This window comes from Haliotis rubra, unplaced genomic scaffold (genome assembly GCF_003918875.1).
Source record: "Haliotis rubra isolate DU_JTF1 unplaced genomic scaffold, ASM391887v1 Scf629, whole genome shotgun sequence".
NCBI lineage: Eukaryota > Metazoa > Mollusca > Gastropoda > Lepetellida > Haliotidae > Haliotis > Haliotis rubra.
Genome location: NW_025767334.1, coordinates 456,537 through 474,501, shown reverse-complemented (window position 1 = coordinate 474,501; position 17,965 = coordinate 456,537). Strand labels below are relative to the sequence as shown.

General features: G+C 40.3%; 1 long non-coding RNA gene across 1 annotated transcript; it reads left to right on the top strand.

Moving 5' to 3' along the window:
• Positions 1-1,993: 1,993 nt before the first annotated feature.
• Positions 1,994-4,403, top strand: LOC124256466. The gene is made up of 3 exons (XR_006892927.1): positions 1,994-2,022; positions 3,333-3,435; positions 4,253-4,403. It is a non-coding gene; the product is annotated as an uncharacterized LOC124256466 (long non-coding RNA).
• Positions 4,404-17,965: the final 13,562 nt, after the last annotated feature.

The following is a 17,965-nucleotide window of genomic DNA, read 5'->3' as shown; positions in this document are numbered from 1 at the left end:
TAGGGAAAGTTATGTCCATTGTTCTTGGAAATGTTTTATTAGCATAACTGAATAAGTGCCCTAGGGCAATTATTTCTTTTCAAAAACAATGAAAGTGTACTTATTTTGATAATCTTCATCATGCCTAATACAATACACGCGTATTAAATAAGCATGCCCTCGTGGGGTAAAGACCCGTGAAGATCTGGAGCAGAATAGGTCTTCAGCAACTCATGCTTGCCACAAAAGGGGACTATGCTTGTTGTAGGAGGCGACTAGCGGGATCGTGTGGTCAGGCTCGCTGGCTTGGTTGACACATGACATCGGTTCCCAATTGATCCATGCTCATGCTGTTGATCACTGGATTGTCTGGTTCAGACTCGATTATTTACAGACCGCCGCCATATAGCTGGAATATTGCCGACTGCAGCGTAAAACTAAACTCACTCACTCATTCACATGTGGTGTAAGCCGTTTAGTCACCCTCACTACGGTAGTTATTTAAATAACCACCTTGTAAGGCTGATAAACCTATACATACCAAGGTTGGTTTTCATATAAGGGAAAAACTGCAAGATTTATTGTTAAATTTAATTATTTAAAATCATAACCAAAACATTTTGTAAGAAATTACGGAAGCGTCCTAGTGCCACAGTCTGAATTTTTTTATCACCTTATTAGGACTTAGTATCTCCTAATTAGGACTTACTATCTCCTAATTAGGACTTAGCTATCTCCTAATTAGGAGATACTATCTCCCAATTAGGAGTTACTATCTCCCACTAGGTGATACCATCTCCCCACTAGGAGTTACTATCTCCCACCAGGGACTTAGCTATCTCCTAATTAGGACTTAGCTATCTCCCAATTAGGAGATACTATCTCCCAATTAGGGAGTTATTATCTCCCAATTTGGAGATACTATCTCCCAATTAGGAGTTACTATCTCCCAATTAGTGATACTATCTCCCAATTAGGAGTTACTATCTCCTAATTAGGACTTAGCTATTTCTAATAAGGAGATACTATCTCCTAATTAGAGTTACTATCTCCTAATTAGGTGATACTATCTCCCACTTAGGAGTTACTATCTCCTACTAGGACTTAGCTATGTCCCACTAGGACTTAGCTATCTCCTAATTAGAGATACTATCTCCCAATTAGGGACTTAGCTATCTCCTACTAGGAGATACTATCTCCCAATTAGGAGTTACTATCTCCTAATTAGACTTAGTTATCTCCTAATTAGGAGATAGTATCACCTAATTAGGAGATAGTATCTCCTAATTAGGAGATAGTAAGTCCTAATTAGGAGATAAAAAAATTCAGACTGTGGCACTAGGACGCTTCCGTAAGAAATAATATGGCACTGTATAAAGTTGTTAAAAAATATACTGGTCCAAAGACGATTGGCGTAATACAATATATTTGCAACCCACGAGCATTACATTTTCCCGAAAGAGATGTTATTATTTCCAAGAGATAAAATTTCAAATAATCAATCAGCTGATGTATATTTTGTGCAACATATGACATTATTTATAAAAGTTCTAAATCAAGGTATATGTCCTTTTATTCATGTAGACACATTCTTTGGACAGTTACTGATAGCAGTACAGCTCATTCCAGCTCATTTGTGTGATGTAACATCACCAACATAAGATATTTTCAACTGAAAACAAAGACTATTTTGTAAAAATGCAAGGATGTATCGTTGTCTTCCTTGCCTGGGTATACAGGCGTTTAGTGACGGGTAATGACAGACACTACATAAAATACTCACAACAATCTGGTGCCTAGCACATATCGTTTTAACACGGCATAAAATTATAATTTACACAAATTACAACTAACTGAAAAACAAATTTAAACTACTGAGGAGACACATATGCTACTTCCAATATTAATATGGGCATGTATAGTGTATAATACCGTCATTTCAATCCAGTCGATACTTTGATCCTGTTCGGAAGAGAAGCTCTACTTCAAGAATCAAGATGAAGGCTGCTGTTGTTTTGGCTGTTCTTGCTGCGGTGCTGTGTGGTGAGTACAATCATTGTTTTATGTACAAGTCGATGCGAATTTTCAAAGGGGTCATATTTGCCTAGTGGAACCAGTTATGTTCGATCATAGGCCAGTACAATGCTGCCAAAGTGTGTCTTTATCAAAATCTGTACTGTTCTGGAACGTTTAATGCACAGGGGTTTCCAAAAACCAAATGAGTTTCAATCTCAGACATAAATGAGGTGAGCAGAGCTTCATCCCAACCCCAGGGCGTTGTTTTGACAGTTATATTTTATCAAATTATATGTACAAGTCGCTGTGAATTTTCCAAAGGGGTGATATTTGGTTGGTACAACCAGACATGTTCGATCATAGGCCGTTTGATTCCCCACAAGGGTACAATTTGTGAAGTCTATTTCTGGTGTCCCCAGCTGTGATATTGCTGGAACATTGCTAAAAGAGGCGTAAAACCATACTCACTCACTCGATCATTGGCCAGTACAGTTCTGCCAAGAGTGCCTTGAGCAAAGGTAGTAATGTCTTGTAACGTTTAATGCACAGCAATTACCAACACGAAATGATGTGAGCGGAACGGAGCTGCATCTCAACCTCAGGAGGTTTCCTACCAGCGGCACATCCTGCTCGCTCGTGGTCGTCGTTACACAAGCAGTCAGTATACCAGGCTGACTGTACAAATGTAAACAAGGAGATTATCAACTCTGGCTATAAGTGTCATTATATGAATTTTAAACAATGACACAATTGATGGCTGTGAAATGTGGATAACAGCATGTGAAACAGACTCGATGACCTTAGTGATATTTGACTTCATGTTGCAGAAAAGTCGGTCAGTCATGAAACTATAATGCACAAATATTTATACGTTTTCGGGACAGAGTGATCTGTGATCTTTGTCACGCTTTCAGGAAAGACATATCCTCTTGTTCCTAATGACAGAATGATCTGTGATATTTGTTACCCTCTCGAGAAAGACATTATGATATATACTTATGTTGCTATGAGAATTCCACGGCGAGTCAGGTTAAGATAAGCATGTCCAGGTGATGTAGGTCTGAGGCGTCTATCTTTGGTAAAACCAACGAGCACGCGTACGATGCTGACACATTTGGAACCAGGATTCGAACCTACAGGGTTCTGACGTGCCCAGTCGACGCAACTTTGCGGACGAGTGGAAATCTCTCGAACTCCAGCAATCTTGAAACCGTTGTCCCTCCAAAATGGTCATTTAAAGGATCAGTCAAGGATCAGTCAAGGTGTGGAAAATGTTTATTGTTGAGTTCATGGAGTTACCTGTATAATGTTTTGTTCACCTTCATCTTTCTTCACAGCCAGCACTGTCAACTGTGAGTGCCTGTGTCCCCGCATCCTTGACCCCGTCTGTGACACCGCCGGCAACTACTACGACAATTCGTGCATGTTGAACTGTGTTGAGTAAGTATGTCCATGAAATAATCTGACAGAAATCAGCCTGAAACCCTAGCGCAAAGAGAAGTGTGTAAAATAACGTTGATTATACATCTAGATGTAACAGGTTAGAATATAGGCCCTTTAATGAAGCCGCAGCAATGTATACCTAAATAGAGTAATGATGAAAATGTAAAGTGATAACACGACACATAGTTCTTATGTATTTTTATTGTGAATAACATACACAGCATAATACTTGTGAACTGAAGAGCACTGACATGTACGTCTATGTACCCTGTGAAGCTGGGTAGTCCAGTGGTTAAAGCGGTGTAAAACCCAACTCACTCACTCACCTACTCTGGAGATCTAATATTATCGATAGATAACGTGAAACGACTGAACCTATATCAGATCGTATCTCACTCACACACACACACACACATACACACACACACGCACGCACGCACGCACACGCACACAGAGAGAGAGAGAGAGAGTACTGAAATGTACGTTTATGTCTCCTGTCAAGAAACATGCGTTTGTCATTTCAATGAGAAGACTGAGAATTGAAGAAGCAAGTATCGTGGCTGGAGATCTAATCATTATGTACTTTACATTTTTTTTAGATCTAATGATATGGATAGATTATGTGAAACGATGGATCCTTATCAGTCCTTATTAAACACACACACATGCGCGCACGCACTCACTCACTCACTCACACACACACACACACACACACACACACACACACACACACTGTGTCATGAAACTAAATCGACGGAAATGCACCACTGATAATTCCTCATCCTTGTCTCACAATTGCACCTTCACATTGCAGGGGTGCCGTCCAGGCCGCAGAGGGCGCCTACACTGTCAATGGAAACTCCTGTGTTGCTGCTAGCAAGTAGATGACCTTAACCTTTGACGACATGGAACGTCTACGACCACAGAAGCACATATTGCCTGTGCAATAAAATATAGAATCAATCTATGTTGTCATGCCTATTTTGTCCGATATCATTAACTGATAACTTTCGACAAGGTTTAATACAAAACATGATTTTTTCAACTTTTGATCTTCAGTAACACATGCTTACTAAGAGGCGGGTGGTCAGGCTCGCTGACTTGGTTGACACATGTAATCGAATCCCAATTATGTAGATCGATGCTCATGCCGTCGATCACTGGATTGTTTGGTCCAGACTCGATTATTGACAGACCGCTACCATATAGCTGGAGTGAGTGAGTGAGTTAAGATTTTAAGTCACATGGGCAATATTTCAGCCATATCGTGACTGAAAAACAAGTCATAATTCCATGCTAGATAAAGGTAAACTATAAAACCCTGTCAACGAAGGACAGTAAAATAACTTAGTCTAGTTTATCACAGATTTCCACATAGCTGGAATTGTGCTGGTGCGGCGTAAAACTAAACTCACTCACTCACCCATTGCTGTAGTAGTTTCCGGCGGGGACCCGTGTCTGGGGACATACACACTCTTTGTTGATGGAGGTGGCTGAGACAAAAGGCTCACCGATTTCAATTTCAAGATAATGCGTAATCTTCTTAGTAATTACCGAGGACATGCGCGACACGTACATTGTAGGTATTGAGATGTAAGTCATTGTTTAGTAGACTGCAGGCAGGTTTTAGTCTGCTGACAGTGTTACCCTACGAATCCTCCTATGAATATACTATTTCCAATTGTGTGATACCATCTCCCCACTAGGAGCCATCTCCCACTAGGATCAGCTATCTCCCACTTAGGACTTAGGCTATCTCTCCCAATAAGTAGATACTATCTCCCACTAGGGAGTTACTATCTCCAAATTAGTGATACTATCCTCATAATTAGGACTTAGCTATTTCCCCTAATTAGGAGTTACTATCTCCTAATTAGGTGTTGGCCTATCTCCCACCAGAGTTACTATCTCCCCTAATTAGGACTTAGCCATCTCCCACCAGGAGATGGTATCACCTAATTAGAGATAGTACTCCCACCTAGGGAGATAAAAGTCCCAATTAGGAGATATTGCAACCCACGAGCATTACATTTTCCCGAAAGAGATGCTATTATTTCCAAGAGATGTACCAAATAATCAATCAGTTGATGTATATTTTGTGCAACATATGACATTATTTATAAAAGTTCTAAATCAAGGCATATGTCCTTTATTCATGTAGACACATTCTTTGACAGTTACTGATAGCAGCACAGCTCATTCCAGATTTCATTTGTGTGATGTAACATCACCAACATAAGATATTTTCAACTGAAAACAAAGACTATTTTGTAAAATGCAAGGATGTATCGTTAGTCTTCCTTGCCTGGGTATACAGGCGTTTAGTGACGGGTAAATGGACAGACACTAAAATACCACAACAATCTGGTGCCTAGCACATATCGTTTTAACACGGCATAAAATTATAATTTCATAATAAATTACAACTAACTGAAAGTTCGTACCAAACTACTGAGGAGACATATGCTACTTCCAACATTAATATGGGCATGTATATGTATAATACCGTCATTTCAATCCAGTCGATACTTTGATCCTGTTCGAAGAGAAGCTCACTCAAGAATCAAGATGAAGGCTGCTGTTGTTTTGGCTGTTCTTGCCAGTGGTGCTGTGTGGTGAGTACAATCATTGTTTTATGTACAAGTCGATGCGAATTTTCAGCGGGTCATCATATTTTGCCTAGTGGAACCAGCGTTATGTTCGATCATAGGCCAGTACAATGCTGCCAAAGTGTGTCTTTATCAAAATCTGTACTGTTCTGGAACGTTTAATGCACAGGGGTTTCCAAAACCAAATGAGTTTCAATCTCAGACACATAAATGAGGTGAGAGCTTCATCCCAACCCTGCGGCGCGTTGCTTTGACAGTTATATTTTATCAAATTATATGTACAAGTCGCCGTGAATTTTCCAAAGGGTGATATTTGGTTGGTACAACCAGACATGTTCGATCTATAGCCGTTTGATTCTTCACAAGGGTACAATTCTAGAAGTCTATTTCTGGTGTCCCCAGCCGTGGATATTGATGGAACATTGCTAAAAAGAGGGCGTAAAACCATACTCACTCACCTGATCGCCATACAGTAATAGCCCGCCAAGAGGCCTGAGCAAAGGTAGTAATGTCTTGTAACGTTTAATGCAATAAAAGTAAATTACTTCAAATAATGAAATGATGTGAGCGGAACGGGAGCTTCGCATCTCAACCTCAGGAGGTTTCCTACCAGCGGCACAATATCCTGCTCGCTCGTGGTCGTCCTTACACAAGCAGTCAGTATACCAGGCTGACTGTACAAAATGTGTGCCAAGGAGATTATCAATCCTGGCTATAAGTGTCATTATATGAATTTTTAAACAATGACACAATTGATGGCTGTGAAAATGTGGATAACAAAGTACGTGAAACAGACTCCTCGATGTAGGACCTTTAGTGTGATATTTGACTTTGCCGTTGCAGAAAAGTCGGTCAGTCATGAAACCATATAATGCACAAATATTTATACGTTTTCGGGACAGAGTGATCTGTGATATTTGTCACGCTTTCAGGAGAAAGTCATTACATCCTCCTGTTGCTAATGACAGAATTATCTGTGATATTTTGTTACCCTCTCGAGAAAGACTTTCATGATATATACCTTATGTTGCTATAGGGAATTCAAACGGCGAGTCAAGTTAAGATAAGCATGGTCTAGGGTGAGTGGCAGGTCTGAGGCATCTATCTTTGGTGAAACCAACGAGCACGCGTACGATGCTGACACATTTGGAACCAGGATTCGAACCTACAGGGTTCTGACGTGCCCAGTCGACGCAACTTTGCGGACGAGTGGAAACTCTCTCGAACTCCAGTAATCTTGAAACCGTTGTCCCTCCAAAATGGTCATTTAAAGGATCAGTCAAGGTTTAACGTGGAAAATGTTTGGTTGTTGAGCTCATTGGTTACCAGTATAATGTTTTTTTCTACCTTCATCTTTCTTCACAGCCAGCACTGTCAACTGTGAGCGAGTGCGTGTTCCCGCATCCTTGACCCCAGTCTGTGACACCGCCGGCAACTACTACGACAATTCGTGCCTGTTGAACTGTGTTGAGTAAGTATGTCCAATGAAATAGTCTGACAGAAATCAGCCTGAAACCCTAGCGCAGAAGAGAGAATTATGTAAAATAACGTTGATTTACACATGAAACCGTAAATAGGTTAGAATATACGCCCCTTAATGCAACCGCAGTAATGTATGAAAATGTAAAGTGATATAACACGACACGTAGTTCGTATGTATTTTATTGTGAATAACATATACAGCATAATAATTTTGTGAACTGAAGAGCACTGAACATGTACGTCTATGGTACCCCTGTGAAGCTGGGTAGTTCAGTGGTTCGAAGCGGTGTAAAGACCAACCTACCTTTACTCACCTTCTCTAGAGGTCTAATATTTTACCGATAGATAACATGAAATCCATTGAACTTTTATCAGGATCTGTATCTCACTCACTTACTCCCTCACACACACTCACACACACACACACACCAAGCACGCACGCACGAGAGAGAGAGAGAGAGAGGTACTGGAAGTAGCACGTTTATGTCTCTGTCGAAACGGCTACGTTTGTGTTTCAATGAGAAGACGAAGAATTGAAGAAGCAAGTATCGTGGCTGGAGATCTAATCGATATGTAGATTATGTGAGCAGTGGATCCCTTATCAGTCCCTAGCAATGAAGCACACACACACACACACACACATGCGCGCTCACTCCACTCACTCCTCCCGCTCCCTTTTTACACACACACACACACACACACACACTGTCATGAAACTAAATCGACGGAAATGCACCACTGATGAATTCCTCATCCTTGTCTCTGAATTGCACCTTCATTGCAGAGTTGCCGTCAGACCTGAGGGCGCCTACACTGTCAGTGGAAACTTCTGTATTTGCTGCCAGGAGGGTAAGATGACCTTAACCTTTGACGACATGGAACGTCGGTACAGAAGCACATATTGCCTGTGCAATAAAATATAGAAGCAATCCCCATGGCTGTCGGCGCACAGAAACATGCGGTGTAAAACCCAACTCACTCACTCACCTACTCTGGAGATCTAATATTATCGATAGATAACGTGAAACGACTGAACCTATATCAGATCGTATCTCACTCCACACACACACACACATACACACACACACACACGCACGCACGCACGCACGCACGCACACAGAGAGAGAGAGAGAGAGTACTGAAATGTACGTTTATGTCTCCTGTCAAGAAACATGCGTTTGTCATTTCAATGAGAAGACTGAGAATTGAAGAAGCAAGTATCGTGGCTGGAGATCTAATCATTATGTATTTTTTAGATCTAATGATATGGATAGATTATGTGAAACGATGGATCCTTATCAGTCCTTATTAAACACACACACACACACACACGCGCGCGCGCACTCACTCACTCACTCACACACACACACACACACACACACACACTGTGTCATGAAACTAAATCGACGGAAATGCACCACTGATAATTCCTCATCCTTGTCTCATTCAGTAACCCGTGCTTACTAAGAGGCGAATAACGGGATCGGGTGGTCAGGCTCGCTGACTTGGTTGACACATGTCATCGTATCCTAATTATGTGGATCGATGCTCATGCCGTCGATCACTGGATTGTTTGGTCCAGACTCGATTATTTACAGACCGCCACCATAGACCTGGAGTGAGTTAGTGAGTTAAGATTTTATACATCGGCAATATTTCAGCCATATCGTGACTGTAAAACAAGTTATTATTTCATGCTAGATAAAGGTAAACTATAAAACCCTGTCAACGAATGACAGTAAAATAACTTAGTCTAGTTTATCACAGATTTCTATATAGCTGGAATATTGCTGGTGCGGCGTAAAACTAAACTCACTCACTCACCCATTGCTGTAGTAGTTTCCGGCGGGGTCCCGTGTCTGTGGACATACACACTCATTGTTGATGGAGGTGGCTGAGACAAAAGGCTAACCGATTCAATTTCAAGATAATGCGTAATCTTCTTAGTAATTACCGAGGACATGCGCGACACGTACATTGTAGGTATTGAGATGTAAGTCATTGTTTAGTAGACTGCAGGCAGGTTTAAGTCTGCCGACAGTGTTACCCTACGAATCCTCTCATGCATATACCGTACTGAATCAGGTTACCAGTTCACATGCTGCAGTTTAGATAAAGATCTGAACTGCATTGAGAATGCATGTTAAGTAATAACCACTTCACTCGTTTCACTGTCTCAGTATCGCAGTTCTGGATTTCGAACATTTTACAGCATAACAAGGAGCCATTACCTCGATGGCAAGTTGATACCATAGCTCGCCAGTCACTATATAACTGTTAACAGTTAATATTGTCGTAACTGGTGTTTGGGTTTCAGTAAACCCTACCACAGTTACCTACTGACGAGTCGTTGTTTTTCCTTAACTTGAGCGGGGTGGGGGTGGGGGTAGGGGTGGGGAAATGGGTGATGACGGATTAAATGTGTCTTCATGTCAGCTGTATTTTCCGTATACGAAATATTGGCTTTGCATATCAAACGTACTTGTCGCATCCCAGCTTCATAGTAAACAGGAAACTTATAACTCGCCTTCAGCCAAATCAACGACACTTCATTGGCATCAGAAAATGTGCAGTGAAGCAACTGTTTTTCTCCCTCCCTTTATACATTGAAACATCGCGTTGAATAGATAGAAACAGAGTTTAAAGGCTTTCCAAGTAACCCTTATTGTCCCATGAACTACCCTAAAGTTGATTGTGTCAAGAACGACATGGGTTTTGCTTTACTTTATGGCTCTTATGAATGTTTCAACTTTGTGTCAATATGATCTACACATTGCTCCGTTTGCTTGTGGCGACTCTGAAGTGACTCTGTGGCGACTTTTGTACGAGGGTCATTTATGTCAGGAGATGATTTACTTCTAGTCGCGGGGCAGATCTTAATTACATACCAGCAACACTGTGTACACTCTAGTTTCATTGTCTCGCACAAACCATCAGAAAATGGACTGACTGAACAAGATATATACCATGTTCAATTATGAATCTCTATATTTGGAATATTATTACTGTGATCAGGAAATGTAGACCCTTAAATATTGGCGAAATTGCCCAATAATCACATGCTCATCATTCTCTAGTTAATACATCTGTTGTATGTTAAGCGGATAGCAAAATGAAACAAACACAACAAACAATATGGTGGTGATGTCATGAAATAATGTTAAATTACACCATATAGACGGCAGGCGCTATCCAGTCTCAGGTAAACATAACGATTAGAAAATATCTGATTCATGTTTGTTCAGTTTTCACTTCAACATGTTTATGTTCAGCTTTCTGTTGAGAAACGTTTGGTTTAGAGGAACATGTGGATTCAGAGTTGGTAAGTTGGTTGTGGTTTAACGCCGGGTTGGAATTTAATCGATGTAGAAACTAATTTAGTTAATGTTAGAATACAATTGATATTTGTTAACATTTCTTTGTTGGTTTCACACTTTATTCTTTGACGTACAAATTTCTGTTTAACTTTTACGCCGCACTCAGGAATATTCCAGCTACATGGTCTGTAAATAATCGAGTCTGGACCAGACAATCCAGTGATCAACAACATGACCATCGATCTATGCTATTGGAAATCAATGCGAGTGTCAACCAAGTCAACGAGCCTGACCACCCGATCCCGTTAGTCGCCTCTTACAACAAGCATGGGTTATTGAAGATGAATTCTAGCCTGGAGACCATTTGACCATACTTATGTACATATCTATACAGTGAAACCTGTCTAAACCTGTCCAAAATAAAATGCCGGTTTAGACCGGTGTATATATATCTCGATCTATCTATCCATCCATTCATCTATCTATCCATATATATATGTGTGTGTGTATGTATGTATGTGTGTGTGTGTATATTATATCGGTCATGTTTCAGAAAGATCGTGTATTTACATTATAAATGAAGTACTAGTATTTTGGAATAGTTGTAGACTTTGGTGGAGAAGGAAAACAGTGGTTGGTCGCTCTCTAACTACCCGATCCATATATGCCCTTTAAGAGATGACATCCATTTATACAGGTGAGTATTTCTTAAATGAAATGTACCAGTAGGCCTTGTAAAGATGGTTTATGCATCAAATCTGTTGATATCGATGAGTAAAACCTATTACCTGGTACTTAAAATAAAGCCATGCTCTACTTCAGGAACGTCATCCGTATGTAAAACGTTGAATTAATCCCTCTTATCGCTCAGTCGATGTGTTCTGAGAAGGCTCTACTTGGGAAAGTAAAAAAAGAGACGTTTCCAAATAAACTTTATTCACAAACGTATCTCACCGATCCTCGCACCTGCTACATCCGTATTGGACATGTAGAGAACACACACGTCCTCAACTTCCGTCATCCACATCCACATAGACCCAGGTGTACAATTTTCTATTCTCCTTTTTCAATAAACGATATCTGAGTGAATTTAATCCATCGGTTTTGCTGCCTTTCGCTAGCTGCTTAAAAGTTTTACTCTGAAAAGAACAGGAAAATAATATGTTGACATTCCCTCAGCATGAGCTTCCTTTGAAATAACGGGAAATAGTGAATCACATCCAGATAGGCAAGAAGCTCGAAATGTATAATAATTAAGTCATCTATTGTTAGGTTGGTTTCAAAATGACTTAACCTTTCTAATCACTTGCAAACCGTAATTATCAATGCTGTGGCATAAGAAACTCACGCGTGGAATGTGTATTCTAATGAAGAAGTGAATACACAGAGACATGCCATAAGTGCCGCCACTCATTTCGCGTGCACGAGGTGCATATGTGTACAGTGGAGGAAAATAGGGAGGGTGGGGTGGGGAGAGACACATTATGAAATCAGGCATTAGTCAGAAACGAAGACTTGTGTTTATGAAAATTAGAGTAACGAAAAATATCTCATATCGAAAATAAATGTACAATGATTTTCGCCAAATATATCTACTAAAGATAGACACACACCATAATTACATTGTCAGCAAACGTGTAGTCCATTACAATATACAAACCAAATAATTACATTTGATTACAAGTGAACTGGTCTTCAGCAACCCATGCTTGTCCTAAGAGCCGGTTAACGGGATCGGGTGGTCAGGGTCGCTGACTTGGTTGACATGTCATCGTATCCATATACATGTAGCTGGAATATTGCTGAGTGCAGTGTAAAACTAAACTCACTCACTCATTACAGGGTGACAAACCGTTGCTATCAAGCGTCTGTATTATGGTTGCATGTAATAGACATTTGAAGCAGTGAACTGTACTCATGGAAGGTGAAAATACGTTAGTCGTTTTGAATACTTTAATCTTTGACAACATCCGCTTGGGAAACGACATTTCATTTCTGCTGAAACTTACCGATGCTTGCTCTTCGGATTTAATTTAACTCGTCATGTGTAATCATCTTGTATCGTGCAATTTCTTCTGACCGTCGATAATATGTTACACCATTCAGTTTAACTCTGAACAAAATATAAAGATGTAAGTTATAGAAGAACTAGGCATGCTGTAAATGGGCACCGTTTGGATATCAATCAAAGACAGCAAGCATGGCACACGTTATCAACTCCGTCAAATCCAGTATGTATTTATAATGATTGGGATTTGAACTCATGCTTATAGTCCGTTTGCTACAAAACACCCCAAAGAATTGAAAACTTACTAAAATTATTATTATATTATCAAACACATACGCTGTAGTTCATAAATACTCTATATCTAATCACTTTTGAAATTTGACGTTATGACGGATTGTAATATAAACAAGTGATGAAAAATATGATATGTTGATATTTGTCCGTTGGCTACAAAACACCCCAAAGAATTGAAAACTTACTGAACCATCAACAAAAGCTCCATTGAGGTTATATCCTATCACTGGCTCGGATGACAAGTCTTTATCATAAGGTTGACATGATTCACAAACTCATAATGAATATATGCAAAAGTGCACAGAAAATGCCATGATGAGCTTGCACGTCAGTCAGAACACAGCTTCTCAGTACAACTGATAAATATACGCGGTATAGCGAAGAGCCAGTCATGTGGGATCGGTTGTTTCACACGGTTCTTCGAGTAGAGTGTCAACATGCACAGCAAAGGGTTGGTACAGTATTTGTGGCTTCGATCTTGTTTCGAGCATTCAGCTCTTAACACTATATTTTCTCCAGTGTCTATAGTTGGTTTCTGTCCGAAATGTGTTGGTAGCCTACAACCCCGTGTTGAGGCGCTCGGCATTAATGGGTACAAGGACTGGTCGGCTCGGAGTGTGTATAATGTGTCTGAGTGGGGTATTCATGCTTCACTGCGGGCATGGTATCTCAGTGGGCTAGCACTATAAAACCAGCTTAAGGCTGGGCTAGTACAAGCAGCCGCACATACACATACACACACATGCACGCCGTTATATGAGCAAAATATTCTCAAGCACGACGTTAAACCTAATTTTACCTCACCTCACCTACAACCCCGAGTTACAATAGGCCTGTTATGGTCTATCACTTTGATTTCGGTGGTTAGCTTGCTGTTCTCCAATACGCTCTTCTCGTCTGTTGGTGTTGGGAGATGCTGTGCCAATCCGCTGTCGATATCAGCGTCCAAGGAAAATAACATCTGTAATATTTGAGATTACATGTAATTACACGATAGGATGGATCCAAGGAGAGGCCATTAGAGGCGTCATATAAACTGCCAGAAGGATTGGGAAGGAAACACCATATTACCTAGGAAATCAAACTAGTGGTTCCTCAGATTGTTTGCACATGGATGGGTAAGGCCAGACCACACATTGACTGTCATTGTTTATTATAGGATATTTATATAGAGCACATATCCAGGCAACTAGTGCATGCTCAAGACGCTAGTATTTTTCCTTCGATCATTGGATGCCAATCTCAACGTCACATCGTATTATCAATGTCAACTCCCTGGGGAGTATACAACTCTTGCAGCCACTAGTGGTTATTGTGGCTTTCTCATCCTAACGAGGTACCCATTCACAGCTAGGTGGACTGGGACATAGTCACAGTACTTTGTTAAAGTTCACTACACGTTGCTGTACCCGCAACTAGGTGTTTGCACGTATTCATGTGGCCACCATCTGGTCATATACATTCGTGGGTTCTTTTAAGTGCACAGGGTTGTGTAGTGTACACTAGGATTGTGACAACACTGAAAGAGTCCGCACACAACGTTGACTCCAAGGTTTTTTACACCCGGCCACAGCTGGACTCGATCCTGACACCGAAGCATGGATACCCCACTCAGACACATTATACTGACTCTGAGCCGACCAGTCCTTGTTGTACCCATTAATGCCGAGCGCCAGGCAGGGACCAAAAAGTACCATATTTTAACGTCTTTTGGTATGACGCGATCGGGGATCGAACACGCGACCTTCCGCACTCCGGGCGGACGCTCTAACCACTACACCACGGAGGCGGTCTCGTGTGCTGTGAACATTTTTGTGTGGTGTGCTCATTATGTTAGGATGATATTATGTCACGTCACAAATATATTAACTATCTTAAATTTTTAAATCATTTATCTAAATTCACACCTGTTCTCTCCACTTGATCAGTAATTGTATCTTCATGTGCACTATTCTTTCGATGGAGGTATTGATCCTGCTTTTGACCAAACAGTTTTGAGTCAACAACATAATTATGCATAGCTGTCACTGAATAGTGAAATGACATGTGACAGCTCTGAGTTCGACTATCTGAGAAATACCGGCTTGTCTGTTGTTGTTAATGTTAGTCATATCATTAACCAAGCATATATTTTTTTTACAATTTACTGTACAACCTACTTGGCTGACTTTACGCACAACCTACAACTCTGTACCCCATGGGTGAGTGAGTGAGTTTAGTTAAAGCGTTACGATCGGACGCTTTAACCACTAGGCCAGATAGTTGAGATGGTTGAGATGATGCCAGAAAAAGTTTTAGGGGTGGGAACAGCAAATCAGTCCTCTCAGACCAGAAAGGTTTTGGAAGCCATCACAAACCGCCGCCCTGAACATATGGTCAACAGAGATCAGGAGCATGACATAGTGTACCGGATTAGACAGGTTCCGGTGTTGGCAGGTTTCACTGTAAATGAATTCACTCCTGAACACCAAAAGATCAAGTTCAAATATTTCAACCCATATACATGCTGCATGCATTCTATGTAGATTATATGTCGAAAGAGGGAAATTTCAACTTTTAAGTTTGAGTACTGTGCCCTCGTGGTCATATTTTTTATATCCTGCAACTCTTCCTGTCAGGCGCGTTATCAATTTCTCAATATTCTCTTTATAAAATGGTTCGTAAATTATGTCATTATTATACAATTGTCTGTCAGTATGTTCGTTGATATATCTTATTTCATTTGTTATACATGCTTCACTGCGGCATGGTATCTCAGTGGCCTAGCACTATAAAACCAGCGTAAGTCTGGGCTAGTACAAGCAGCTGCACATACACATACACACGCATGCACCTCGTCATATGAGCGAAATATTCTCCAGCACGACGTTAAACCCAATTTCACCTCACCTCACCTCACATAGAATGCATGCACCATGTATATGGGTTGAAAGATTTGAACTTGATCTTTTGGTGTTCAGGAGTGAATTCATTTACAGTGAAACCTGCCAACACCGGAACCTGTCTCTTCCGGCACACCATGTCATGCTCCTGATCTCTGGTGACCATTAGTTTGTTTGTGATGGCTTCCAAAACCTTTCTGGTCTGAGAGGACTGATTTGCTGTTCCCACCCCTAAAACTTTTTCTGGCATCATCTCAACCATCTCAACTATCTGGCCCTGTTGTTAAAGCGTCCGATCGTAACGCTTTAACTAAACTCACTCACTCCCCATGGGTACAGAGTTGTAGGTTGTGTGTAAAGTCAGCCAAGTAGGTTGTACAGTAAATTGTAAAAAAAATATATGCTTGGATAATTATATGACTAACATTAACAACAACAGACAAGTGGGTATTTCTCAGATGGTCGAACTCAGAGCTGTCACATGTCATTTCACTATTCAGTGACAGCTATGCATAATAACCTTGTTGACTCAAAACTTTTGTCAAAAGCAGGATCAATACCTCCATCAAGAGAATACTGCACATGTAGATACAATTACTGATCAAGTAGAGAGAACAGGTGTGAATTTAGATAAATGATTTAAAAAATTAAGATAGTTAATATATTTGTGACGTGACATAATATAATTAAAGCATACTGAGCACACCACACAATAATGTTCAGAGCACACGAATTCCTGACACGGAAGAAGCCCTTTCACCACTATTGCACATATCTACCACCGACATTACCACGTGAATTAATTTTTGATACAAAGTTCTTCCAAGAATGACGTTTACTTTGTTTAAAAGTACGTCGAGACTTGGCATTATTTATTTTTACATTATTTAAATTGTGAACTGTAGGATGTCGTCGAAAGTAGTTCTCTGCCTTTTTCCTACACTACCTTGCTTGTTTACAGTCATCAGAAAACCATGGTTTACGACAATGAGGTTTAGCAGAGGACTGAGGAACAGTTGCATCGGCGATATCATTCAATGTATCCGAGAACAACTGAATAGGATCCGGGACATTCACAAATAGGTCGGTTTGAATTTGTCAGTACAAAGTGTTTGAAATAAAGGCAAATTAGCCTTATTAAAATTCCACCTTGTTGCAGGTGGGTCATCAGTTGGATTTATAGCGGAGAGAATTGTGGGAAAATGGTCACTACCACTAAGGTCATCATGGACCAACCATTCAAACTCGTTATAAATATTTGGGTCTGAGAGTGACAAATCAAGTTCAGAATACGTTCCCGTACCAGGATGTAAATAAGTGGCTAATCCATCATTAAATATGCATAGATTATTATTAGAAATGAAGTCTTCGAGGATTTCCCCTTTATTGTTAATATCGGTACTTCCCCACAAAGGGTTATGACCGTTAAGATCACCCATGATAATACAGGGTTTGGGAAGTTGATCAAATAGATCCTGAAGAAGTATGTATGTATGTATGTATGTATGTATGTATGTATGTATGTATGTATGTATGTATGTATGTATGTATGTATGTATGTATGTATGTATGTATGTATGTATGTATGTATGTATGTATGTATGTATGCATGTATGTATGTATGTATGCATGTATGTATGTATGCATGTATGCATGCATGTATGTATGTATGTATGCATGCATGTATGTAAATATGTAATGTATGTATGTATATACATGGTGAAGGAGCACCTGATGAAGGAGCAAGCATACACGCCGAAACGTCGTGTTATTAACAATAAAGAAGTTGACATCCATACAATCTTGCTTTTCCTATGCTGCTGGCCAGCACACAAGCTATGGCTAAGCGAAATAGAAAAAGAGGAGTGGGGTCTTCAAGCAGCTTTCAGGATTTATGCAAGTTTTAACAATTGTTGTTTATACATTCTTGAAACT